The sequence below is a fragment of the Pristiophorus japonicus genome, unplaced genomic scaffold (assembly GCF_044704955.1).
Source record: "Pristiophorus japonicus isolate sPriJap1 unplaced genomic scaffold, sPriJap1.hap1 HAP1_SCAFFOLD_1247, whole genome shotgun sequence".
Taxonomy (NCBI): domain Eukaryota; kingdom Metazoa; phylum Chordata; class Chondrichthyes; family Pristiophoridae; genus Pristiophorus; species Pristiophorus japonicus.
This window is the reverse complement of record NW_027250912.1, coordinates 23,306-50,538: the sequence shown is the minus strand read 5'-3', so window position 1 is coordinate 50,538 and position 27,233 is coordinate 23,306. Positions and strand designations below refer to the sequence as shown.

The following is a 27,233-nucleotide window of genomic DNA, read 5'->3' as shown; positions in this document are numbered from 1 at the left end:
TTCCCCAATCTTCCCCCCTCTCTCTCACTCCTTCCTCTCTCTCTCCTTCCTCTCTCTCCCCTTCCCTCTCTACTTTCATTCTCTCTCTACTTCCCCTCTCTCTCCTTCCTCCTCTATCTTCTCCCTCTCTCCCCTCCCCCTCTCTCCACTACCTACTCTCTCTCCTCTCGCTCCTTCCCTCTCTGCCTTTTCACTCTCTCTTTCCTCCCCTCCCACCCCTCCCTCCTCTCTCGCTCTCTTTTCCCTTTCTTTTCAGATTCTCCCCTTCTCCCTCTCTCTCCCCTTCCTTTCTCTCGCCCCTGCCTCCTCCCTCGCTCTTTTGCCTTCACATCTCTCTTCCCTTCCCCTCTCTCTCTCTCTCACTCATTCCCTCTCTCTCCCCTTCCCTCTCTCCCTCCGTTCCACACTCTCTCTCCCCTTCCCCACTCTCTCTCACTCCTTCCACTCTCTCTTTTCCCTTCCCCTCTCTTTCCTGCTCTTTCTCCTGTCTTTCCCACAGCAGGTGGCTCCATAGCTCAGGGGTGAGAGCACTGGTCTAGTAAACCAGGGGTCGTGAGTTCAAATCTCACTGGAGCCTAATCAAAATTAGCTCAGTATTTAAATTCACTGTCAATTCACAAAGATTATAAATATTAAACAGCTCTGCAACCGACCCTGGAATAATAAACTTCCATGTTCCACATCTTTTTCCCTGTCTCTCACTCATTCCCCTCTCCCCCCTTCCCCCAACCTCGCCTCACCCTCTCTCCCTCCTCCCTCTCTGCACCCCTCACTTTTCCTTTTCATTTCAGATTCTCTCCTCTCCTCCCTCTCTCTTTCCCAACTTTCTCCCATTCCCGTCTCTCCCCTTTCCTCACTCTCTCACTCCTTCCCCTCCCTCTCTTTCCCCTTCCCCTCTCTGTATTTTCTTTTCAGATTCTCCCCTTCTCTCTCTCTCACTCCTTCCCCTCTCTCACTCCTTCCCCTCTCTCACCCCTTCCCTCTCTGTCTCCCCTTCCACTCTCTCTCTCTTCCCCTCTCTCCCCTTCCCTCTGTAATTTCATTCTCTCCCCATTCCTTCTCCTCTCTCTCCTTCCTCCTCTATCTTCCCTCTCTCTATCCCCTCCTCCCCTCTCCACTACCCACTCTCTCACCCCCTCTGTCTTTTCACTCTCCCGTTCCCTCTCCCGTCCCCTCTCATTCCTCCCCTCCCCCACTCTCTCTCCCCTTCCCCTCTCTCTTCCTCCCTGTCTTCCCTTCTCCCTCTCTCTCACTCCTTCCACTCTCTCTTTTCCCTTCCCCCCTGTTTCCTGCTCCTTCCCCGATTTTTCACACAACGGGTGACTCCATAGCTCAGGGGTTAGAACAATGGTCTTGACAACCAAGGGTTGTGAGTTCAAATCTCTCTGGGGACTACTCAGAATTAGCTCAGTGTTTCAATTCTCTTTTAATTAACAAGGGCTTTAATTATAAATATTAAACAGCTCCAAGACTGATCCTGGAACAACAGGCTCCCCTTCTCTCTTGCACTCTCTCTCTCCCTTCCCCATCGCGACTCGCTTCCCCCGTCTCTCACTCAATCCCATTTCTCTCTCTCTTTTCCCTTTTCTGTCAGATCCTCTCCTTCGCCTCTCTCCCCTTCCCATCTCTCTCCCTGACTCCTCCTTCTCTCCCCTTCCCATCTCTCTCCCTGACTCCTCCTTCTCTCCCCTTCCCATCTCTCTCCCTGACTCCTACTTCTCTCCCCTTCCCATCTCTCTCTCTGACTCCTCCTTCTCTCCCCTTCCCCTCTCTCTCTCACTCTTTCCCAACCACTCCTCTTAATCTCTCTTTCATCTTCCCCACCTCCCTCACTCCTTCGCCTCTCTCCCTCCCTTCCACACTCTCTCTCCCCTTCCCCTCCCAATGTCTCCCCATCCGCTCTCTCCCCTTCTCCTCTCTCTCTCTCTCCTTCCTCTCCCAATCTCTCCCCTTCCCCTCCCACACTCTCCCCCTCCCCTCTCACGCACTCCTTCCACTCTCTCTCCCCTTCCCCCACTCTCACTCTTTCCCCACTCTCTCCCCTTCCCCTCTCGCTCTCTCCCCTTTCCCCCCCTCTCACTCCTTCCACTCCCTCTTTTCCCTTCTCCTCTCTTTCCTGCTCCTTCCCCTGTCTTTCTCAACGCAGGTAGCTGATAGCTCAGGGGTTCGAGCACTGGTCTTGTAAACCAGCGGTTGTGAGTTTAAATCTCACTGGGGCCGACTCAAAATTAACTCAGTATTTAAATTCACTGTCCATTGACAAGGGCTTGGAAGTATTGTAATATTAAACAGTTCCTGGACCAAAAAGCTCGTCATTCCAGCTTCCCCATCATGACCTGTTGTCCTTCTTTTTAGCTATCTCGCTTTACCCGTCTCTCCCTCATGGATCGAAACATCGAAAATAGGAGCAGGAGTTGTCCATTTGGCCCTTCGAGCCTGCACCACCATTCAATATGATCATGGCTGATCCTCTATCTCAACACCATCTTTCCGCTTTCTCCCCATACCCCTTGATGCCTTTTGTGTCCAGAAATCTATCTGTCTCCCTCTTAAATATATTCAGTGACTTGGTCTCCACAGCCTTCTGTGGTAGAGAATTCCACAGGTTCACCACCCTCTGAGTGAAAACATTTCTCCTCATCTCGGGCCTAAACTTCCTACCCCGTATCCTGAGACTGTGTGACCCCTTGTTCTAGACTTCCCAGCCCCCGGGGAAACATCCTCCCCACATCCAGTCTGTCCAACCCCCATCAGAATTTTATACCTTTCAATCAGATCCCCTCTCATTCTTCTAAACTCCAGTGAACACAGGCCCAGTCGACCCAATCTCTCCTCATACCACAGTCCTGCCATCCCAGGAATCAGTCTGGTGAACCTTCGCTGCACTCCCTCTATGGCAAGTGTATCCTTCCTTAGGTAAGGAGACCTGAACTGTACACAATACTCCAGGTGTGGTCACATCAAGGCCCTGTATAACTGGAGTAAAACATCCTTGCTCCTGGACTCAAACCCTCTTGCAATGGAGGCCAACGTACCATTTGCCTTCCTAACTGCTTGCTGCACCTGCATGGCTGCTTTCAATGACTCTCCCCTCACCCTCTCTCTTCACCCTCTCTCCCCTTCCCTCTCTCTCTCACTCCTTACCCCTCTCCCCTTAACCTCTCTTTTCCCTTTCCACCCCTCTCTCTCCCCTTCCCCTCTCACTCATTCCTTCCCCTCTTCCTTTTCATTTTCTCCCCTCCTCTCTCTCGCCTCCCTCTCCTTCTCCCTCGCCTCCCCTGTCTCCACTCCCCTCCCTCATCCCTTTCCCTCCTTCCCTCGCTCTCGCTCTCCCCTTTCCCATCAGATTCACACCCTCCCCACCTCTCCCATTCCCCCTCTCTCTCCCATTCCCCCTCTCTCTCTCCCCTTCTCCCTCTCTCCCCTTCCCCCGCTCTACCTTCCCCCCTCGAGGGACAGAGTGAGAAGGTGAGAGACAGAAAGAAAGAGAGTGAGATTGAGAGAGACAGAGAGACTGAGAGATTGAGGCAGAGTGTGACTGAGTTGCCTTGGGATGTTTTACTACGTGAAAGACCCGATATATCGATGTTGAGAGGTGAATATTGAAGAGACGGAGGCAGGAGTCTGGGGGATGAGACACAATCTGAGCGTTTCATTGACCCCTCCTCATTCTTCAAACACACAGCACTAACTGGGGAATGACCCACAGCCCAGGTCAGGTGGATCCATAGCTCAGGGGTTAGAGCACTGGTCTAGTAAACCAGGGGTTGTGGGTTCAAATCTTGCTGGGGCCTACTCAAAATTAGCTCAGTATTTAAATTCACCGTCAATTAACAGGAGCTTTAATTATAAATATTAAACAGCTCCGAGACTGATTCTGGAACGACAGACTGCACTCTCTCTCCATTTTGAAATCTCTTTTTCTTCCCCATCACATCCTGTTCTATATCTTTTTACCCCTCTCTCCCTTTCCAGCTATCTCTCTTTCCACGTCTCTCACTCATTCCCCTCTCCCCCTTCCCCCTCCCTCGCCTCACCCTCCCTCTCTGCTCCCCTCCCTCCTCTCTCTTTTCCCTTTCATTTCAGATTCTCCCCTTCTCCCTCTCTCTACCCTTCCCCTTTCTCTCTCCCCTGCCTCCTCCCTCACTCTCTTTCCCAACTTTCTCCCATTCCCGTCTCTCCCCTTCCCCCCCCTCTCTCTTACTCCTTCCCCATCACTCCTCTTAAACTCTCTTTCACCTTCCCCATCTCCCTCACTCCGGCCTCTCTCCCCTTCCCCACCCTCTCTCCCCTTCCCCACCCTCTCTCCCCTTCCCCACTCTCCCGCCTTCCCCTCCCACTCTTTCCCATTACCACCCTCTCTCACTCCTTCTGTGATCTCTTTTCCCTTCCCCTCTCTTTCCTGCTCCTTCCCCTGTCTTTCTCAGAGTAGTTGGCTCCATAGCTCAGGGGTTGGAGCACTGGTCTAATAAACCAGCGGTCGTGGGTTTAAATCTCACTGGGGCCTACTCAAAGTTAGTTCACTATTTAAATATCTCTCTCTCATTCATTATCCTCTCACTACACCACTCTGTTGCTAAGTCAGTCTCATACTCCATTTGCTGTCGCCCCCCCATCTCTCTTGTCCTCTCTCCCCCCATTCCACAATCCCTCTCTTTCGCTTTGACTGTTTAGCCTGACATCAGCAGTGGGGAAAATGTTGCAATCAACCATGAAGGATGAAAAAGCAGCACATTTGGAAAGCAGTGACAGGATCGGTCCAAGTCAGCATGGATTTATGAAAGGGAAATCGTGCTTGATGAATCTTCTGGAGTTTTTTGAGGATGTAACTAGCAGAGTGGACAAGGGAGAACCAGTGGATGTGGTGTATTTGGACTTTCAAAAGGCTTTTGACAAGGTCCCACAGAAGAGATTGGTGTGCAAAATTAAAGCACATGGTATTGGAGGGGGTAATGTACTGACGTGGATAGAGAACTGGTTGGCAGACAGGAAGCAGAGTCGGGAATAAACGGGTCCTTTTCAGAATGGCAGGAGTGCCGCAGGGCTCAGTGCTGGGACCCCAGCTATTTACAATATACATCAATGATTTCGATGAAGGAATTGAGTGTAATATCTGCACGTTTGCAGATGACACTAAACTGGGTGGCGGTGTGAGCTGTGAGGGGAACGCTAAGAGGCTGCAGGGTGACTTGGACAGGTTAGGTGAGTGGGCAAATGCATGGCAGATGCAGTATAATGTGGATAAATGTGAGGTTATCCACACTGGGGGCAAAAACGCAAAGACAGAATATTATCTGAATGGTGACACTTTAGGAAAAGGGGAGGTGCAACGAGACCTGGGTGTCATGGTTCATCAGTCATTGAAAGTGGACATGCAGGTACAGCAGGCGGTGAAGAAGGCAAATGGTATGTTGGCCTTCATAGCGAGAAGATTTGGATATAGGAGCAGGAAGGTCTTACTGCAGTTGTACAGGGCATTGGTGAGGCCTCACCTGGAATATTGTGTTCAGTTTTGGTCTCGTAATCTGAGGAAGGACATTCTTGCTATTGAGGGAGTGCAGCGAAGGTTCAACAGACTGATTCCCAGGATGACTGCACTGACATATGAGAAGAGACTGGATCAACTGGGCCTTTATATATTTGAGTTTAGAAGGATGAGAGGGGATCTCAAAGAAACATACAAGATTCTGATGGGACAGGACAGGTTAGATGCGGGTAGATTGTTCACGATGTTGGGGAAGTCCAGAATCAGAAGATACAGTTTTAGGATAAGGGGTAAGCCATTTAGGACTGAGATGAGGAGAAACTTCTTCACTCAGAGAGTTGTTAACCTGTGGAATTCTCTACTGCAGGGAGTTGTTGATGTCAGTTCATTGGATATATTCTAGAGGGAGCTAGATATGGCCCTTACGGCTAAAGGGATCAAAGGATATGGAGAGAAAGCAGGAAAGGGGTACTGAGGGAATGATCAACCATGATCTTATTGAATGGTGGTGCAGGCTCAAAGGGCCGAATGGCCTACTCCTGCACCTATTTTCTATATTTCTATGTTTCTTCCCCCATCTCTCCTCTCCCCCTCTCTCTCACTCCTTCCCCCTCTCTCTTCCCTCACACTCTCTCTCCTCTTCCACACTCTCTCTCCCCTTCCCCTCCCTCTCTTTCCATTCCCCTCTCTCTCTTCCTTTCCCCTCTCTCTTCCTCCCTGTCTCCACTTCCCTCCCCTCTCTTTCACTCCTTCCTCTCTCTCTAACTCCTTCCCCTCTCTCACTCTCTCTAACTCCTTCCCCTCTCTCACTCTCTCTCCCCTCCCCCCCTCTCTCTCCTTCCACTCTCTATCTCCCCTTCCCCCTCTCTCTCCCCTTCCACTCTCGATCTCCCCCTCATCCCCTCTCTCCCCTTCCAGCTCTAATTTCATTCTCTTCCCTCTCTCTATCCACTCCCCCACTCTCTCAACCCCTCTGCCCTTTCTCTCTCCCATCCCCTCTCTTTCCTGCCCTCCTTCCCCATCCCCACTCTCTCTCCCTTTCCCTTCTCTCTTCCTCCCTATCTCCCCTTCCCCATCACTCTCAATCCTTCTCCTTTCTCTCCCCTTATGCTCTATCCCCTCCCCTCTCTCACACACCTTCCCCATCACTCTCACTCTTTCCCCTTTCTCTCCCCTTAAGCTCTATCCCCTTCCCTCTCTCACACACCTTCCCCTTTCTCTCCCCTTAAGCTCTATCCCCTCCCCTCTCTCACACACCTTCCCCTCTCTCTCCCCCCCTTCCACGTTTTCCACCCCTCTCTCCTCCCTGCCCCTCTTTCTTCCTCCCTCTGTCTCCCCTTCCCCTCTCACTCATTCCTTCCCCTCTTCCTTTTCATTTTCTCCCCTCCTCTCTCTCGCCTGCCTCTCCTTCTCCCTCGCCTCCCCTGTCTCCACTCCCCTCCCTCATCCCTTTCCCCCCTTCCCTCGCTCTCGCTCTCCCCTTTCCCATCAGACTCTCCCCCTCCCCACCTCTCCCATTGCCCCCTCTCTCTCCCATTCCCCCGCTCTCTCCCCTTCCCCCACTCTACCTTCCCCCCTCGAGGGACAGAGTGAGAAGGTGAGAGACAGAAAGAAAGAGAGTGAGATTGAGAGAGACAAAGAGACAGAGAGATTGAGGCAGAGTATGACTGAGTTGCCTTGGGATGTTTTACTACGTGAAAGACCCGATATATCGATGTTGAGAGGTGAATATTGAAGAGACGGAGGCAGGAGTCTGGGGGATGAGACACAATCTGAGCGTTTCACTGACCCCTCCTCATTCTTCAAACACACAGCACTAACTGGGGAATGACCCACAGCCCAGAGCAGGTGGTTCCATAGCTCAGGGGTTAGAGCATTGGTCTAGTAAACCAGGGGTCGTGGGTTCAAATCTCACTGGGGCGTACTCAAAATTAGCTTAATATTTAAATTCACTGTCAATTAACAAGGTGTTTAATTATAAATATTAAATCGCTCTGAGACCAACCCTGGAACGACAGGCTTCTCTCTCTCTTTCTTTCCCATCACGACCAGTTCTACAACTTTTTATCCCTCTCTCCCTTTTCCGCAATCTCTCTTTCCACGTCCCTCATTCATCCCTCACACTCTCTCCCTCCTCCCTCTCTGCTCCCCTCCCTTCTCTCACTTTTCCCTTTCATTTCAGATTCTCCCCTTCTCCCTCTCTCTAACCTTCCCCTTTCTCTCTCCCCTGCCTCATCCCTCACTCTCTTTCCCAACTTTCTCCCATTCCCGTCTCTCCCCTTCCCCCACTCTCTCTCACTCCTTCTGCATCACTCCTCTTAACCTCTCTTTCACCTTCCCCAACTCCCTTCCCCACCCTCTCTCCCTCCCTTCCCCACTCTCTCACCTTCCCCTACCTCTCTTTCCCGATCTTCCTCTCTCTCCCCTCCCTTTCTCTCTCCCCTGCCCCCTCCCTTGCTCTCCTGCCCCTCTCGTTCACTCCTTCCGCGATCCCTTTTCGCTTCCCCTCTCTCTCCCTCCATTCCACCCTCTCTCACCCCTTCCTCTCCCCCTCTTTCCCCTTCCCTCCTCTCACTGGGGCCTACTCAAAATTAGTTTAGTATTTAAATCCAGTCTGTCCAACCCCGTCAGAATTTTATACGTTTCAATCAGATCCCCTCTCATTCTTCTAAACTCCAGTGAATACAGGCCCAGTCGACCCAATCTCTCCTCATACCACAGTCCTGCCATCCCAGGAATCAGTCTGGTGAACCTTCCCTGCATTCCTCTATGGCAAGTATATCCTTCCCCTCTCTCACTCTCTCTCCCCTTCCCCCTCTCTCTCTCCTTCCCCCCTTCTCTCCCCTTCCACTCTCTATCTCCCCTTCCCCCTCTCTCTCCCCTTCCACTCTCGATCTCTCCCTCTTCCCCTCTCTCCCCTTCCCGCTCTAATTTCCTTCTCTTCCCTCTCTCTATCCACTCCCCCACTCTCTCAACCCCTCTGCTCTTTCTCTCTCCCATCCCCTCTGTTTCCTGCCCTCCCTCACCATCCCCACTCTCGCTCCCTTCCTGTCTCCCCTTCCCCATCTCTCTCACTCCTTCCCCTTTCTCTCCCCTTAAGCTCTATCCCCTCCCCTCTCTCACACACCTTCCCCTCTCTCTCCCCCCCTTCCAAGCTTTCTCTCTGACCATCCCCTCTCTCTCTTTCCCCTTCCTCCTCTCTCCCGTTCTTTATCTCTCTCCCCTTCCTCCCTCTGTCCCTCTCCCCCTCTCTCTCCCCTTCCACTCTCTGTCTCCCCGTCCCTTACCCCTCTTTCCCCTTCCAGCCTCTCTCTCCCCTTCCCACTCTCTGTCACTCCTTCCCACTCTCTGTCACTCCTTCCCCCTCTCTCCCCTTCACTCTCTATTTTCATTCTCTCCCCATTCCTTCCCCTCTCTCTCCTTCCTTCTCTATCATCCCTCTCTCTATCCCATCCCCTCTCTCCGCTACCCACTCTCTCACCCCCTCTGCCTTTTCACTCTCCCTTTCCCTCTCCCGTCCCCTCTCCCACTCTCTCTCCCCAACACCCTCTCTCTTCCTCCCTGTACGCCCTTCCCCCGCCTCTCTCTCCTTCCCCTCTCTCTCACTCCTTCCACTCTCTCTTTTCCCTTGCCCTCTCTTTCCTGCTCCTTCCCCAATTTTCCCAGAATCGGTGTCTCCATAGTTCAGGGGTTGGAGCACTGGTCTTGTAAACCAGGGGTCGTGGGTTCAAATCTCACTGGGGCCTACTCAAAATTAGCTCAGTATTTAAATTCACTGTCAATTAACAAGAGCTTTAATTATAAATATTAAACAGCTCTGAGACCGACCCTGGAACAACAGGCTCCCCTCACACCCGACTCTCTCTCCCTTTCCAAATCACTCTCTGCCTCTATCCCACCTGCCCTCTTTTCAGATTCTCTCCCCTGCCTCCTCTCTCTTGCCTTCGCATCTCTCTCCCCTTCCCTATTCTCTCTCACTCCTTCCTCTCTTTCTTACTCCTTCCACTCTCTCTTTTCCCTGCTCCTTCCCCTGTCTTTCCCAGAGCAGGTAGCTCCATAGCTCAGGGGTTAGAGCACTTGTCTAGTAACCCCAGGGTTGTGGGTTCAAATCTCACTGGGGCCTATTCAAAACTAGCTGAGTATTTCAATTCACTGTCAATTAACTAGTGCTTTGTAAGTATTATGATATTAAACAATTCTGAGACCGACCCTGAAACAAAAGGCTCTCATCTTTCCGCCTTCCCCATCACGTCCTGTTGTACATCTTTTTAGGTAAGGAGACCAAAACTGCACACAATACTCCAGGTGTGGTCTCACCAGGGCCCTGTATAACTGGAGTAAGACATCCTTGCTCCTGTACTCAAACCCTTTTACAATGTAGACCGACGTACCATTTGCCTTCCTAACTGCTTGCTGCACCTGCACGTCTGCTCTCAATGACTCTCCCCTCACCCTCTCTCCTTCCCCCTCTCCCCTTCCCCTCTCTCTCTCACTCCTTGCCCCTCTCACCTTAACCTCTCTTTGCCCTTTCCACCCCTCTCTCTTCCCTGCCCCTCTTTCTTCCTCCCTCTCTCTCCCCTTCCCCTCTCACTCATTCCTTTCCCTCTTCCTTTTCATTTTCTCCCCTCCTCTCTCTCGCCTCCCTCTCCTTCTCCCTCGCTTCCCCTGTCTCCACTCCCCTCCCTCATCCCTTTCCCTCCTTCCCTCACTCTCGCTCTCCCCTTTCCCATCAGACTCTCCCCCTCCCCACCTCTCCCATTGCCCCCTCTCTCTCCCATTCCCCCCCTCTATCCCCTTCCCCCGCTCTACCTTCCCCCCTCGAGGGACAGAGTGAGAAGGTGAGAGACAGAAAGAAAGAGAGTGAGATTGAGAGAAACAAAGAGACTGAGAGATTGAGGCAGAGTGTGACTGAGTTGCCTTGGGATGTTTACTACGTGAAAGACCCGATATATCGATGTTGAGAAGCGAATATTGAAGAGACGGAGGCAGGAGTCTGGGGGATGAGACACAATCTGAGCGTTTCACTGACCCCTCCTCATTCTTCAAACACACAGCACTAACTGGGGAATGACACAGCCCAGGGCAGGTGGTTCAATAGCTCAGGGGTTAGAGCACTGGTCTAGTAAACCAGGGGTCGTGGGTTCAAATCTCACTGGGGCCTACTCAAAATTAGTTCAGTGTTTAAATTTACTGTCAATTAATAACAGCCTTTATTATAAATATTAAACAGCTCCAAGAATGACCGTAAAAAAGCAGATTCTTGTTTCTCTCCCTTCCCCATCACGACCTGTTCTACATCTTTTTCCCGCTATCTCGCTTTCCCCGTCTCTCACTCATTCCCCTCTACCTCCCTCGCCTCACCCTCTCTCTTCCCCCCACTCTCCCCTTCCCCCCCTCTCTCTCCTTCCACACACTCTCTCCCCTTCCCCCCTTTCTCTCTCTCCTTCCCTCTCTTGCTTTCCCCTTCCCCTCTCTCTCTCTCACCTATTTCGCCTCTCTCCCCTTCACTCCCTACTTTCATTCTCTCCGCACTCCTTCCCCTTTCTCTCCGCACTCCTCCATCTTCCCTCTCTCCCCTCCCCCTCTCTCCGATACCCACTCTCTTCCCCCTCTCTCCCCTTCCTCCTCTGCCTTTTCACTCTCCCTCTTCCCTCCCCTCATGTCTCTTTCCTCCCCTCTCTTCCTCCTCTCTCTCTATCTTTTCCCTTTCTTTTTAGATTCTCGCCTTCCCATCGATCTCCCCTTCCCCTCTCTCTCCCTCCATTCCCCCCTCTCTCTCCCCTTCCTCTCCCCCTCTTTCCCCTTCCCTCCTCTCACTGGGGCCTACTCAAAATTAGTTTAGTATTTAAATCCAGTCTGTCCAACCCCGTCAGAATTTTATACGTTTCAATCAGATCTCCTCTCATTCTTCTAAACTCCAGTAAATACAGGCCCAGTCGACCCAATCTCTCCTCATACCACAGTCCTGCCATCCCAGGAATCAGTCTGGTGAACCTTCGCTGCACTCCCTCTATGGCAAGTATATCCTTCCCCTCTCTCACTCTCTCTCCCCTTCCCCCTCTCTCTCTCCTTCCCCCCTTCTCTCCCCTTCCACTCTCTATCTCCCCTTCCCCCTCTCTCTCCCCTTCCACTCTCTGTCTCCCCTTACCCCTCTTTCCCCTCCCCATCTCTCTCTCCCATTCCCCTCTCTGTCACTCCTTCCCACTCTCTGTCACTCCTTCCCCCTCTCTCCCCTTCACTCTCTATTTTCATTCTCTCCCCATTCCTTCCCCTCTCTCTCCTTCCTTCTCGATCATCCCTCTCTCTATCCCATCCCCTCTCTCCGCTACCCACTCTCTCACACCCTCTGCCTTTTCACTCTCCCTTTCCCTCTCCCGTCCCCTCTCATTCCTCCCCTCTCCCACTCTCTCTCCCCAACACCCTCTCTCTTCCTCCCTGCACGCCCTTCCCCTGCCTCCCTCTCCTTCCCCTCTCTCTCACTCGTTCCACTCTCTCTTTTCCCTTCCCTTCTCTTTCCTGCTCCTTCCCCAACTTTCCCAGAACAGGTGGCTCCATAGCTCAGGGGTTAGAGCACTGGTAATGTAAACCAGGGGTCGTGAGTTCAAATCTCACTGGGGCCTACTCAAAATTAGCTCATTATTTAAATTCGCTGTCAATTAACAAGAGCTTTAATTATAAATATTAAACAGCTCTGAGACCGACCCTGGGACAACAGGCTCCCCTCACACCTGACTCTCTCTCCCCTTCCAAATCACTCTCTGCCTCTATCCCACCTGCCCTCTTTTCAGATTCTCTCCCCTGCCTCCTCTCTCTTGCCTTCGCATCTCTCTCCCCTTCCCTATTCTCTCTCACTCCTTCCTCTCTTTCTTACTCCTTCCACTCTCTCTTTTCCCTGCTCCTTCCCCTGCCTTTCCCAGGGCAGGTAGCTCCACAGCTCAGGGGTTAGAGCACTTGTCTAGTAACCCCAGGGTCGTGGGTTCAAATCTCACTGGGGCCTATTCAAAACTAGCTGAGTATTTCAATTAACGAGTGCTTTGTAAGTATTATGATATTAAACAATTCTGAGACCGACCCTGAAACAAAAGGCTCTCATCTTTCCGCCTTCCCCATCATGTCCTGTTGTACATCTTTTTCGGCAAGGAGACCAAAACTGTGCACAATACTCCAGGTGTGGTCTCACCAAGGCCCTGTATAACTGGAGTAAGACATCCTTGCTCCTGTACTCAAACCCTTTTACAATGAAGGCCAACGTACCATTTGCCTTCCTAACTGCTTGCTGCACCTGCATGGCTGCTTTCAATGACTCTCCTCTCACCCTCTCTCCTTCCCCCTCTCCCCTTCCCCTCTCTCTCTCACTCCTTGCCCCTCTCCCCTTAACCTCTATTTTCCCTTTCCACCCCTCTCTCTCCCCTGACCCTCTTTCTTCCTCCCTCTCTCTCCCCTTCCCCTCTCACTCATTCCTTCCCCTCTTCCTTTTCATTTTCTCCCCTCCTCTCTCTCGCCTCCCTCTCCTTCTCCCTCGCCTCCCCTGTCTCCACTCCCCTCCCTCATCCCTTTCTCTGCTTCCCTCGCTCTCGCTCTCCCCTTTCCCATCAGACTCACCCCCTCCACACCTCTCCCATTGCCCCCCTCTCTCTCCCATTCCCCCCCTCTCTTTCCCCTTCTCCCTCTCTCCCCATCCCCCGCGAGGGACAGAGTGAGAAGGTGAGAGACAGAAAGAAAGAGAGATTGAGAGAGACAGAGAGACAGAGAGATTGGGACAGAGTGTGACTGAGTTGCCTTGGGATGTTTTACTACGTGAAAGACCCGATATATCGATGTTGAGAGGCGAATATTGAAGAGACGGAGGCAGGAGTCTGGGGGATGAGACACAATCTGAGCGTTTCACTGACCCCTCCTCATTCTTCAAACACACAGCACTAACTGGGGAATGACACAGCCCAGGGCAGGTGGTTCCATATCACTGGTCTGGTAACCAGGGGTCGTGGGTTCAAATCTCACTGGGGCCTACTCAAAATTAGCTCAATATTTAAATTCACCGTCAATTAACAAGATGTTTAATTATAAATGTTAATAACCCCAAGACCAACCCTGAAACGACAGGCTACACTCTCTCTCTCCTTCTTCCCCATCATGACCAATTCGACATCTTTTTATCCCTCTCTCCCTTTCATGCTATCTCTCTTTCCACGTCTCTCATTCATCCCCCTCCCTCGCCTCACCCTCTCTCGCTCCTCCATCTCTGCTCCCCTTCCTCCTCTCTCTTTTCCCTTTCATTTCAGATTCTCCCCTTCTCCCCCTCTCTATCCTTCCCCTTTCCCTCTCCCCTGCCTCCTCCCTCACTCTCTTTCCCAACTTTCTCCCATTCCCATCTCTCCCCTTCCCCCACTCTTTCTCACTCCTTCCACATCACTCCTCTTAACCTCTCTTGCACCTTCCCCAACTCCCTTCCCCACCCTCTCTCCCTCCCTTCCCCACTCTCTCGCCTTCCCCTACCTCTCTTTCCCCCTCTCCCTCTCTCTCCCCTCCCTTTCTCTCCCCCTGCCCCCTCCCTAGTGGAGTGCCGCAGGGTTCAGTGCTGGGACCCCAGCTCTTTACAATATACATCAATGATTTGGATGAAGGAATTGAGTGTAATATCTCCAAGTTTGCAGATGACACTAAGCTGGGTGGCGGTGTGAGCTGTGAAGGGGACGCTAAGAGGCTGCAGGGTGACTTGGACAGGTTAGGCGAGTGGGCAAATGCATGGCAGATGCAGTATAATGTGGATAAATGTGAGGTTATCCACTTTGGGGGCAAAAACGCGAAGACAGATTAGGAAAAGGGGAGGTGCAACGAGACCTGGGTGTCATGGTACATCAGTCATTGAAAGTTGGCATGCAGGTACAGCAGGCGGTGAAGAAGGCAAATGGTATGTTGACCTTCATAGAGAGGGGATTTGAGTATAGGAGCAGGGAGGTCTTGCTGCAATTGTACAGGGCCTTGGTGAGGCCACACCTGGAATATTGTGTTCAGTTTTGGTCTCCTAATCTGAGGAAGGACGTTCTTGCTATTGAGGGAGTGCAGCGAAGGTTCACCAGACTGATTCCCAGGATGGCTGGACTGACATATGAGGAGAGACTGGAGCAACTGGGCCTTTATACACGGGAGTTTAGAAGGATGAGAGGGGATCTCATAGAAACTTATAAGATTCTGATGGGACGGGACAGGTTCGATGCGGTTAGAATGTTCCCGATGGTGGGGAAGTCCAGGACCAGGGGTCAGAGTCTAAGGATAAGGGGTAGACCATTTAGGACTGAGATAAGGAGAAACTTCTTCACTCAGAGAGTTGTTAACCTGTGGAATTCCCTGCACAGAGAGTTGTTGAGGTTAGCTCATTGTATATATTTAAGAAGGAGTTAGATATGGCCCTTACTGCTAAAGGGATGAAGGGGTATGGAGAGAAAGCAGGAAAGAGGTACTGAGGTGAATGATCAGCCATGATCTTATTGAATGGTGGTGCAGGCTCGAAGGGCCGAATGGTCTACTCCTGCACCTATTTTCTATATTTCTATGTTTCTATGTTTCTTCCCCCTCTATCTCCCTTCCCCCTCTCTCTCCCCTCACCGTCTCTCTCACTCCTTCCCCCTCTCTCTCCCCTCCCCCTCTCTCTCACTCCTTCCCCCTCTCTCTCCCCTCCCCCTCTCTCTCACTCCTTCCCCCTCTCTCTCCCCTCACCCTCTCTCTCCCCTTCCACACTCTCTCTCCCCTTCCCCTCCCTCTCTTTCCCCTCCCCCCCACCTCTCTCCCCTTCCCCTCTCTCTTCCTCCCTGTCTCCACTTCCCTCCCCTCTCTCTAACTCCTTCCCCTCTCTCTCTCTCCCCTTCCCCTCCCCTCTCACCACTCCCTCCTCTCTCGCTCTCTTTTCCCTTTCATTTCAGATTCTCCCCTACTCCCTCTCTCTCCCCTTCCCCTTTCTCTCTCCCCTGCCTCCTCCCTCTCTTGCCTTCACATCTCTCTCCCCTTCCCCTCTCTCTCTCTCACTCGTTCCCTCTATTTCCCCTTCCCTCTCTCACTCCTACCCCTCTCTCCCTCCACTTCCCCTCGCTCTCTTCCCCTCCCTCTCTCTCCCCTTCCCCTCCCTCTCTCTCCACTTCCCCCTCTCTCTCACTCCTTCCACGCTCTCTTTTCCCTACCCCTCTCTTCCCTGCTCCTTCCCATCTTTCCCAGGGCAGGTGGCTCCATAGCTCAGGGGTTAGAGCACTGCTCCAGTAAACCAGGGGTCGTGAGTTCAAATCTTTCTGGATCCTTCACAAAATTAGCTCCGTATTTAAATTATTAAGGGTGTCAAATATAAATATTAAACAGCTTTGAGACTGACCTTGGAACAACAGTGTTCCTTCACTCTGCCTTCCCCATCATGACATCTTTTCCTGCTATCTCACTTCCCCCGTGTCTCACTCATTCAGAGAAACACAGAAACATGTGAAATAGGAGCAGGAGGAAGCCATTAAGCCCTTCGAGCCTGCACCATCATGGCTGATCCTCTATCCCAACACCATATTCCTGCTTACCTCCCCATACCTTTTGTGTCTAGAAATCTATCTGTCTCCCTCTTAAATATATTCAGTGACTTGTCCTCCACAGCCTTCTGTGGTAGAGAATTCCACAGGTTCACCTCCCTCTGAGTGAAAACATTTCTCCTCATCTCGCTCCTAAATTTCCTACCCGGTATCCTGAGACGGTGTGACCCCTTGTTCTAGGCTTCCCAGCCCCCGGGGAAACATCCTCCCCACATCCAGTCTGTCCAACCCCGTCAGAATTTTATACCTTTCAATCAGATCCCCTCTCATTCTTCTAAACTCCAGTGAATACAGGCCCAGTCGACCCAATCTCTCCTCATACCACAGTCCTGCCATCCCAGGAATCAGTATGGTGAACCTTCACTGCACTCCCTCTATGGCAAGTGTATCCTTCCTGAAGTAAGGAGACCAAAACTGCACACAATACTCCAGGTGTGGTCTCACCAAGGCCCTGTATAACTGGAGTAAGACATCCTTGCTCCTGTACTCAAACCCTCTTGCAATGAAGGCCAACGTACCATTTGCCTTCCTAACCGCTTGCTGCACCGGCATGGCTGCTTTCAATGACTCTCCCCTCCAACTCTCTCCCTTTCCCGTTCTCTCCCCTTCCCCTGTCTCCCCTTCCCCTCTCTCTCTCACTCCTTAACCCTCTCCCCATAACCTCTCTTTCCCCTTTCACCCTTCTCTCTCCCCTGCCCCTCTTTCTTCCTCTCTCTCTTTCCCCTTCCCCTCTCTCCTTCTCCGTCCCCTCTATTTCAAATTGCTTACCCTCTCTCTCTCCTCTTCCCCCTCTCTCGCTCCCCTTCTCCCTCTCTCTCTCCGTATTCCTCTCTCTCTCTTCCCTTCGCCTCTCGCTCACTCCTTTCCCTCTTCCTTTTCATTTTCTCCCCTCCTTTCTCTCGCATCCCTCTCCTTCTCCCTCGCCTCCCCTGTCTCCACTCCCCTCCCGCATCCCTTTCCCTCCTTCCCTCACTCTCACTCTCCCCTGTCCCATCAGACTCTCCCCCTCCCCACCTCTCCCATTGACCCCTCTCTCTCCCATTCCCCCCTCTCTCTCCCCTTCTCCCTCTCTCCCCTTCCCCCGCTCTATCTTCGCCCCTCGAGGGACAGAGTGAAAAGGTGAGAGACAGAAAGAAAGAGAGTGAGATTGAGAGAGACAGAGAGGCAGAGAGAGATTGAGGCAGAGTGTGACTGAGTTGCCTTGGGATGTTTTACTACGTGAAAGACCCGATATATCGATGTTGAGAGGTGAATATTGAAGAGACGGAGGCAGGAGTCTGGGGGATGAGACACAATCTGAGCGTTTCACTGACCCCCTCCTCATTCTTCAAACACACAGCACTAACTGGGGAATGACCCACAGCCCAGGGCAGGTGGTTCCATAGCTCAGGGGTTAGAGCACTGGTCTAGTAAACCAGGGGTCGTGGGTTCAAATCTCACTGGGACCTTTGCATAATTAATTTAGTATTTAAATTCCCATCTCTAATTTGTTATTCTCTCTTCCGCCTCTGACTCTCCATTCCCAGCTGCCTCTTCCTTTTCAGATTCTCCCCTTCTCACTCTCTCACTCTCTCACACCTTCCCCTCTCTCTTCCCTTCCACTCACTGTCTCCCCTTCCCTCTCTTATTTCATTCTCTCTCCTCTCCTTACCCCCTCTCTCCTTCCTCCTCTATCTTCCCTCCCTCTATCCCCTCCCCCTCTCTCCGCTACCCACTCTCTCACCCCCTCTGCCTTTTCCCTCTCCCGTCCTCTCTCTTTCCTCCCCTCCCTCCCTCCCCACCCCCACTCTCTCTCCCCTTCCCCTCTCTCTTCCTCCCTGTCTTCCCTTCCCTCTCTCTCTCACTCCTTCCCCTTTCTCTCCCCTTCTGCTCTCTCCCCTCCCCCTCTCTCCCAATCCTTCCCCTCTCTCCCCCCCCGCTTCCACACTCTCTCTCTCTGTCCATCCCCTCCCTCTCTTTCCCCACCTCCCTCTCTTCCTCTCTCTCTCCCCTCCGCTCTCTCTCCCCTTCCCCATTCCTCTCTCTCCCATTCTCCCCTCTCTCTCACTCCTTCCACTCTCTCTTTTCCCTTCCCCTCTCTTTCCTGCTCCTTCCCCGACCTGTCCCAGAGCGGGTGACTCCATAGCTCAGGGGTTAGAACACGGGTCTTGTAAACCAGGGGTCGTGAGTTTCAGTCTCTTTGGGGTCTACTCAAATTAGCTCAGTATTTAAATTCACCGTCAATTAACAGCAGCTTTAATTATAAATATTAAACAGCTCCGAGACCGACACTGGAACAACAGGCTCCACTCACACCCTTCCCCCTCTCCTCTTCTCGTCTCTCTTACACTCTCTCCCCTTCCAAATCTCTGTCACCCTTCCCCCTCACAACCCATTCGACATCTTTTTACCCCTCTCTCCCTTTCCCACTATCTCACTTTCCCCTTCTCTCACTCATTCCCCTCTCCCTCCTTCCCCTTCCCTTGTCACAGCCTCGCTCCTTCCCCCTCTCTCTCCCCTTACCCTCTCTCTCACTCCTTCATCAGTCGTGGGGAAAATGTTGGAATCAATTATTAAGGATGAAATAGCAGCACAGTTGGAAAGCAGTGACAGGATCGGTCCAAGTCAGCATGGATTTATGAAAGGGAAATCATGCTTGACAAATCTTTTCGAATTTTTTGAGGATGTAACGAGCAGAGTGAACAAGGGAGAACCAGTGGATGTGGTGTATTTGGACTTTCAAAAGGCTTTTGATAAGGTCCCACGCAAGAGATTGGTGTGCAATATTAAAGCACATGTTATTGGGGGTAATGTACTGACGTGGATAGAGAACTGGTTGGCAGACAGGAAGCAGAGAGTCGGGATAAACAGGTCCTTTTCAGAATGGCAGGCAGTGACTAGTGGAGTGCCGCAGGGCTCAGTGCTGGGACCCCAGCTCTTTACAATATACATTAACGATTGAGATGAAAGAATTGAGTGTAATATCTCCAAGTTTGCAGATGACACTAAACTGGCTGGCAGTGTGAGCTGTGAGGAGGATGCTAAGAGGCTGCAGGGTGACTTGGACAGGTTAGGTGAGTGGGCAAATACATGGCAGATGCAGTATAATGTGGATAAATGTGAGGTTATCCACTTTGGGGGCAAAACACGAAGACAGAATATTATCTGAATGGTGACAGATTAGGAAAAGGGGAGGTGCAACGAGACCTGGTTGTCATGGTTCATCAGTCATTGAAAGTTGTCATGCAGGTACAGCAGGCGGTGAAGAAGGCAAATGGTATGTTGGCCTTCATAGCTCGGGGATTTGAGTATAGGAGCAGAGAGGTCTTACTGCAGTTGTACAGGGCCTTGGTGAGGCCTCACCTGGAATATTGTGTTCAGTTTTGGTCTCCTAATCTGAGGAAGGACATTCTTGCTATTGAGGGAGTGCAGCGAAGGTTCACCAGACTGATTCCCGGGATGGCGGGACTGACATATGAGGCGAGACTGGAGCAACTGGGCTTTTATACACGGGAGTTTAGAAGGATGAGAGGGGATCTCATAGAAACGTATAAGATTCTGATGGGACGGGACAGGTTAGATGCGGTTAGAATGTTCCTGATGTTGGGGAAGTCCAGAACCAGGGATCACAGTCTGAGGATAAGGGGTAGACCATTTAGGACTGAGATGAGGAGAAACTTCTTCACTCAGAGAGTTGTTAACCTGTGGAATTCCCTGCCGCAGAGAGTTGTTGAGGTCAGTTCATTGGATATATTTAAGAAGGAGTTAGATGTGGCCCTTACTGCTAAAGGGATGAAGGGGTATGGAGAGAAAGCAGGAAAGGGGTACTGAGGGAATGATCAGCCATGATCTTATTGAATGGTGGTGCAGGCTCGAAGGGCCGAATGGCCTACTCCTGCACCTATTTTCTATGTTTCTATGTTTCTATGTTTCTTCCCCCTCTATCTCCCCTCCCCCTCTCTCTCACTCCTTCCCCCTCTATCTCCCCTCCACTTCTCTCTCACTCCTTCCCCCTCTCTCTCCCCTCACCCTCTCTCTCCCCTTCCATACTCTCTCTCCCCTTCCCCTCCCTCTCTTTCCCCTCCCTCCCACCTCTCTCCCCTTCCCCTCTCTCTTCCTCCCTGTCTCCACTTCCTTCCCCTCTCTCTAACTCCTTCCCCTCTCTCTCTCTCACCTCTTTCCCCTCTTTCCCTTCCCTTTCTCCTTTCACTCTCTCCCCATTCCTTCCCCTCTCTCTTTTCCCTTCCCCTCTCTTTCCTGCTCCTTCCCCTATCTTTCCCAGAGTAGGTGGTTCAAATCTCATTGGGGCCTACCCAAAATTAATTTAGTATTTAAGTTCCCATCTCTAATTCATTATTCTCTCTTCAGCCTCTGCCTCTTCACTCCTCCACACCGTCCCGGTTATCTCTTTCTTTTCAGATTCTCAGCTTCTCCCTCTCTCTCTCTCCTTCCCCTCTCTCTATCTCCCCTTCCATTCTGCCCCCTCGCTCTCTCACTCCTTCCCTCTCTCTCTCCTTAATCTCGCTTTCTCCTTTCCCTCTCTCTCTCCCCTGCCCGTCTTTCTTCCTCCCTGTCTCCCCTTCCCCGTCTCTCTCCCTCACTTCCACTATCTCATTCCCCTTATCCTAGATCACTTTCCCCTCCCCCTTCTCTCTCTCCACTTCCCTTCTCTCTTCCTCCCTGTCTCTCCTTCCCCCCTTTCTCACTCCTTCCCCACACTCTCTCCCCTTCCCGCTATCTCACTTTCTCTGTGCCTCACTCATTCCCGTGGCCCTCCATCCCATCCACATCCCCCTCTCTGTCTCCCCTCCCCCTCTCCCTCTCTCTCTCCCCACTCTCTCCCCTTCCCCCTCTGCCTTTTCACTCTCCCTTTCCCTCTCCCTCTTCCCTCCCCTCCCCCTCTTCCTCCTTTCTCTCTCTCTCTTTACCCTTTCTTTTCCGATTCTCCCCTTCTCTCTCTCTCCCCTTACTTTCTCTCTCCCCTGCCTCCTCCCTCTCTCGCCTTCCCCTCTCTCTCGCTCCTTCCCCTCTCTCTCTCACTCCTTCCCCATTTTTTCCACTTCCCCCTCTCTATCACTCCTTCCCCTCTCTTTCCTGTCCCCCTCTTTCCGCTGCCCACTTTCACACTCCCTCTGCCCTTTCACTCTCCCTTTCCCTTTCCCGCCCCCTCTCTATCCTCCCCTCCCTCCCTCCCTCCCCTCCATCTCTCCACTTCCCCTCTCTCTTCCTCCCTGTCTCCCCTTGCCCCTCTCTCTCACTCCTTCCACTCTCTCTTTTCCCTTCCCCTCTCTTTCCTGCTCCTTCCCCTATCTTTCTTAGCGCAGGTGGCTCCATAGCTCAGGGGTTAGAGCACTGGTCTCGTAAACCTGGGGTAGTGTGTTCAAATCTCACTGGGGTTGCTCAAAATTAGCTCAGTATTTAAATTCACTGTCAATTAACAAGGGCTTTAATTACAAATATTAAACAGCTCTGAGACCGACCCGAGAACAACAGTCTCGCCCATCATGACCCATTCTACATCTTTTTCCCACTATCCCGCTTTCCCTGTCTCTCACTCATTCCCCTCTCCCCCTTTTCCCCTCCCAACGCCTCAATCTCTCCCCAACCACTTTCTTCCCCCACTCTCCGTCTCCGCTCGTCTCTCCCCTCCCTCCTCTATCTCTCTCTTTTCCCTTTCCTTTCAGATTTTCCCCTTCTCCCTCTCTCTCCCATTCCCCTCTCTCTATCTCCCCTTCCATTCTCTTCCTCGCTAACTCAAACCTTCCCTCTCTCTCCCCTTAACCTCTCATTCCCCTTTCCCTTTCTCTCTCTCCCCTTCCCCTCTCTTTGTGCATTTTTCCCCTCTCTCTCCCTCACATCCACGATCTCATTCTCCTTATCCTAGATCTCTTTCCCCTCCCCCTTCTCTCTCTCCAGTTCCCCTCTCTCTTCCTCCATGTCTCTCCTTCCCCCCTTTCTCACTCCTTCCCCTCACTCTCTCCCTTTCCCGCTATCTCACTTTCTCTGTGCCTCACTCATTCCCTTTGCCCTCCATCCCATCCACATCTCCCTCTCTGTCTCCCCTCCCCCTCTCTCTCTCTCCCCCCTCTCTCCCCTTCCCCCTCTGCCTTTTCACTCTCCCTTTCCCTCTCCCTCTTCCCTCCCCTCCCCCTCTTCCTCCTTTCTCTCTCTCTCTTTACCCTTTCTTTTCCGATTCTCCCCTTCTCTCTCTCTCCCCTTACTTTCTCTCTCCCCTGCCTCCTCCCTCTCTCGCCTTCCCCTCTCTCTTGCTCCTTCCCCTCCGCTTCCGCCTCTCTCTTCCTCCCTGTCTCCCCTTCCCCCTCGCTCCCTCACTCCGTCCCCTCTCTCTTTCCCCTTCCCCTCTCTTTCCGACTCTTTTCCCGCTCTCTCCCTCACTTCCACTATCTCATTCCTCGTATCCTAGATCTCTTTCCCCTCCCCCTTCTCTCTCTCCAGTTCCCCTCTCTCTTCCTCCCTGTCTCTCTGTCATATATGTAACCTCCATGTAACACCACTGCAATACTGAATAGACTTAAGCAATGCACATCTTGACCACTGGGGGCGAACTTGTGGGAGACACTCCTTACCTGGTCGTCCAGGTACATAAAGGGAGGTCCCACGCAGGGTCATCACCTCTTGGTCCTGTGAATAAAGGTACAGGTCATGGAGTGACCTAGTCCACAGAATTTGCCTCGTGTGGGTTTTGTGCCATTGAGAAAGAACTTTACGCTTTCATTCCCCACCTTTCTCACTCAATCCCTTCTCTCCTTCCCCCCTTTCTCACTCCTTCCCCTCACTCTCTCCCATTCCCGCTATCTCACTTTCCCCGTGCCTCACTCATTCCCCTCGCCCTCCATACCCTCCACATCTCCCTCTCTGTCTCCCCTCCCCCTCTCTCTCTCTCCCCCTCTCTCCCTTTCCCCCTCTGCCTTTTCACTCTCCCTTTCCCTCTCCCTCTCTTCTCCCCTCCCCTCTCTTCCTCCTCTCTCTCTCTCTTTTTACCCTTTCTTTTCGGATTCTCCCCTTCTCCCTCTCTCTCCCCTTCCTTTCTCTCTCCCCTGCCTCCTCCTTCTCTTTCCTTCCCCTCTCGCTCTCCTTCCCCTCTCTCTCACTCCTTCCCCACTCTTTCCCGTTCCCCCTCTCTATCACTCCATCCCCTCTCTTTCCTGTCCCCCTCTCTCCACTGCCCACTTTCACATCCCCTCTGCCTTTTCACTCTCCCTTTCCCTCTCCCGTCCCCTCTCTTTCCTCCCCTCCCTCACTCCCCTCCGTCTCTCCCCTTCCCCTCTCTTTTCCTCCCTGTCACCCCTTCCCCCTCTCTCTCACTCCTTCCCCACTCTCTCCCCTTCCCCTTTCTCTCAATCCTTCCAATTGCTCTTTCCCCTTCCCCTTCTCTCTCTCCCCTTCCCCTCTCTCCTCCTCCCTGTCTCCCCTTCCCCCTCTCTCTCACTCCGTCCCTTCCCTCTCTCCCCTTCCCCCTCTCTCTCACTCCGTCCCCTCCCTGTCTCCCCTTCCCCCTCTCTCACTCCTTCCACGCTCGCTTTTCCCTTACCCCTCCCTCTCTCTCTCCCCTTCCCTCTCTCTCACTCCTTCCACTCTCTCTTTTTCCTTCCCCTCTCTTTCCTGCTCCTTCCCCTATCTTTCCCAAAACAGGTGGCTCCATAGCTCAGGGGTTAGAGCACTGGTCTAGTAAACCAGGGGTCGTGAGTTCAAATCTCATTGGGGCCTACTCAATATTTAAATTTGTTGTCAATTAACCAGGGCTTTAATTATAAATATTAAACAGCTCTGAGACCAATCCTTCAACAACAGGTTCTCGTCTGTCTTACACTCTCTCTCCCTTCCCCATCACGACCCGTGCTACATCTTTTTACCCCTCTCTCCCTTTCCCACTATCTCACTTTCCTCATCTCTCACTCTGTTGTGTATCTGTAAAACTTGCTCTCACATGTTCCGCCACCAGGGAGCTCATCCCCTGAAGTCCCAAGGGATTCCATTGGGAGCACTGTGTATAAGCCGCCCCTAAGGCCTGTTCCTCACTCTGGAGAGTCTTATTAAAGACTGAGGTAACTGTTACTGTAACCTCCCTGTGTGCAGTCTCATCTGTGTTAGGAACACAATACACTCATTCCCCTCTCTGTCACTCCATCCCCTCCCCCCTCTCTCTGTCTCCCCTCCCTCTCTTTCCACTACCCACTCTCACCCCCTCTCTTCCCTTCCCCCTCTGCCTTTTCCCTCTCCCTTTCCCTCTCCCTCTGACCTCCCCAACCCCCTCTTCCTCCTCTCTCTCTTTACCCTTTATTTTGGCATTCTCCCCTTCTCCCTCTCTCTCCCCTTCCTTTCTCTCTCCCCTGCCCCTCCCTCTCTCTCCTGACCGTCTCTCCCCTTCCCCACTCTTTCTCTCCCCTCCTGCTGTCTCCCCTTCCCCTCTGTCTCATTCCTTCCCCCTCTCTCTCACCTTCCCCCTCTCTCTCACCTTCCCCCTCTCTCTCACTCCTTCTAGTCTCTCTTTTCCCTTCCCCTCTTTTTCCCACTCCTTCCTCTCTCTCCCTCTCTCTCCCCTTCCCCCTCTCTCTCCCCTTCCCCACTCTTTGCCTCCCCGCCTCTCTCATTCCTTCCTCTCTCACTCCCCGCTTTCCCCTCTCTCCCCTTCCCTCTCCACTTTCTTTCACTCACTTGTCCTCCTCTCTCTCCTTTGTCCTCTTTCTTCTCTCTCTCTCCCCTCCCCCTCTCTCCATTACCTACTCTCTCCCTCCAATCGCTCCTTCCCTCTCTGCCTTTTCACTCGCCCTTTCCCTTTCCCCTCCCCTCTCACCCCTCCCTCCACTCTCGCTCTCTTTTCCCTTTCATTTCAGATTCTCCCCTTCTCCCTCTCTCTCCCCTTCCCCTTTCTCTCTCCCCTGCCTCCTCCCTCTCTTGCCTTCACATCTCTCTCCCCTTCCCCTCTCTCTCTCTCACTCGTTCCCTCTATTTCCCCTTCCCTCTCTCACTCCTACCCCTCTCTCCCTCCACTTCCCCTCGCTCTCTTCCCCTCCCTCTCTCTCCCCTTCCCCTCCCTCTCTCTCCACTTCCCCCTCTCTCTCACTCCTTCCACGTTCTCTTTTCCCTACCCCTCTCTTCCCTGCTCCTTCCCGTCTTTCCCAGAGCAGGTGGCTCCATAGCTCAGGGGTTAGAGCACTGCTCCAGTAAACCAGGAGTCGTGAGTTCAAATCTTCCTGGATCCTTCACAAAATTAGCTCCGTATTTAAATTATTAAGGGTGTCAAATATAAATATTAAACAGCTTTGAGACTGACCTTGGAACAACAGTGTTCCTTCACTCTGCCTTTCCCATCATGACATCTTTTCCTGCTATCTCACTTCCCCTGTGTCTCACTCATTCAGAGAAACACAGAAACATGTAAAATAGGAGCAGGAGCAGGCCATTCGGCCCTTCGAGCCTGCACCACCATTCAATATGATCATGGCTGATCCTCTATCCCAACACCATATTCCTGCTTACCTCCCCATACCCCTTGATGCCTTTCGTGTCTAGAAATCGATCTGTCTCCCTCTTAAATATATTCAGTGACTTGGCCTCCACAGCCTTCTGTGGTAGAGAATTCCACAGGTTCACCACCCTCTGAGTGAAAACATTTCTCCTCATCTCGCTCCTAAATTTCCTACCCCGTATCCTGAGACTGTGTGACCCCTTGTTCTAGACTTCCCAGCCCCCGGGGAAACATCCTCCCCACATCCAGTCTGTCCAACCCCGTCAGAATTTTATACCTTTCAATCAGATCCCCTCTCATTCTTCTAAACTCCAGTGAATACAGGCCCAGTCGACCCAATCTCTCCTCATACCACAGTCCTGCCATCCCAGGAATCAGTCTGGTGAACCTTCACTGCACTCTCTCTATGGCAAGTGTATCCTTCCTTAGGTAAGGAGACCAAAACTGTACACAATACTCCAGGTGTGGTCACACCAAGGCTCTGTATAACTGGAGTAAGACATCCTTGCTCCTGTACTCAAACCCTCTTGCAATGAAGGCCAACGTACCATTTGCCTTCCTAACTGCTTGCTACACCTGCATGGCTGCTTTCAATGACTCTCCCCTCCAACTCTCTCCCTTTCCCGTTCTCTCCCCTTCCCCTCTCTCCCCTTCCCCTCTCTCTCTCACTCCTTACCCCACTCCCCACAACCTCTCTTTCCCCTTTCCCCCTTCTCTCTCCCCTGCCCCTCTTTCTTCCTCTCTCTCTTTTCCCTTCCCCTATCTCCTTCTCCATCCCCTCTATTTCAAATTGCTTACCCTCTCTCTCTCCTCTTCCCCCTCTCTCGCTCCCCTTCTCCCTCTCTCTCTCCGTATTCCTCTCTCTCTCTTCCCTTCCCCTCTCGCTCACTCCTTTCCCTCTTCCTTTTCATTTTCTCCCCTCCTCTCTCTCGCCTCCCTCTGCTTCTCCCTCGCCTCCCCTGTCTCCACTCCCCTCCCTCATCCCTTTCCCTCCTTCCCTCACTCTCACTCTCCCCTGTCCCATCAGACTCTCCCCCTCCCCACCTCTCCCATTGCCCCCTCTCTCTCCCATTCCCCCCCTCTCTCTCCCCTTCTCCCTCTCTCCCCTTCCCCCGCTCTATCTTCGCCCCTCGAGGGACAGAGTGAAAAGGTGAGAGACAGAAAGAAAGAGAGTGAGATTGAGAGAGACAGAGAGGCAGAGAGAGATTGAGGCAGGGTGTGACTGAGTTGCCTTGGGATGTTTTACTACGTGAAAGACACGATATATCGATGTTGAGAGGTGAATATTGAAGAGACGGAGGCAGGAGTCTGGGGGATGAGACACAATCTGAGTGTTTCACTGACCCCTCCTCATTCTTCAAACACACAGCACTAACTGGGGAATGACCCACAGCCCAGGGCAGGTGGTTCCATAGCTCAGGGGTTAGAGCACTGGTCTAGTAAACCAGGGGTCGTGGGTTCAAATCTCACTGGGACCTTTGCATAATTAATTTAGTATTTAAATTCCCATCTCCAATTTGTTACTCTCTCTTCCGCCTCTGACTCTCCATTCCCAGCTGCCTCTTCCTTTTCAGATTCTTCCCTTCTCACTCTCTCACTCTCTCACTCTCTCACACCTTCCCCTCTCTCTTCCCTTCCACTCACTGTCTCCCCTTCCCGCTCTTATTTCATTCTCTCTCCTCTCCTTCCCCCTTCTCTCCTTCCTCCTCTATCTTCC

General features: G+C 52.2%; 8 non-coding genes across 8 annotated transcripts; all 8 read left to right on the top strand.

Moving 5' to 3' along the window:
• The first annotated feature begins 504 nt into the window (after positions 1–504).
• Positions 505–577, top strand: trnat-agu (transfer RNA threonine (anticodon AGU)). The gene has a single exon. It is a non-coding gene; the product is annotated as a tRNA-Thr (tRNA).
• A 3,857-nt stretch (positions 578–4,434) lies between these two features.
• On the top strand, positions 4,435–4,507 carry trnai-aau (transfer RNA isoleucine (anticodon AAU)). The gene has a single exon. It is a non-coding gene; the product is annotated as a tRNA-Ile (tRNA).
• Positions 4,508–7,335: 2,828 nt separating this feature from the next.
• On the top strand, positions 7,336–7,413 carry trnat-agu (transfer RNA threonine (anticodon AGU)). The gene has a single exon. It is a non-coding gene; the product is annotated as a tRNA-Thr (tRNA).
• A 3,160-nt stretch (positions 7,414–10,573) lies between these two features.
• trnat-agu (transfer RNA threonine (anticodon AGU)) lies at positions 10,574–10,646 on the top strand. Its single transcript has one exon. It is a non-coding gene; the product is annotated as a tRNA-Thr (tRNA).
• A 1,386-nt stretch (positions 10,647–12,032) lies between these two features.
• On the top strand, positions 12,033–12,105 carry trnat-ugu (transfer RNA threonine (anticodon UGU)). Its single transcript has one exon. It is a non-coding gene; the product is annotated as a tRNA-Thr (tRNA).
• Positions 12,106–17,422: 5,317 nt separating this feature from the next.
• trnat-agu (transfer RNA threonine (anticodon AGU)) lies at positions 17,423–17,495 on the top strand. The gene has a single exon. It is a non-coding gene; the product is annotated as a tRNA-Thr (tRNA).
• A 6,186-nt stretch (positions 17,496–23,681) lies between these two features.
• trnat-agu (transfer RNA threonine (anticodon AGU)) lies at positions 23,682–23,754 on the top strand. Its single transcript has one exon. It is a non-coding gene; the product is annotated as a tRNA-Thr (tRNA).
• A 3,167-nt stretch (positions 23,755–26,921) lies between these two features.
• On the top strand, positions 26,922–26,994 carry trnat-agu (transfer RNA threonine (anticodon AGU)). Its single transcript has one exon. It is a non-coding gene; the product is annotated as a tRNA-Thr (tRNA).
• Positions 26,995–27,233: the final 239 nt, after the last annotated feature.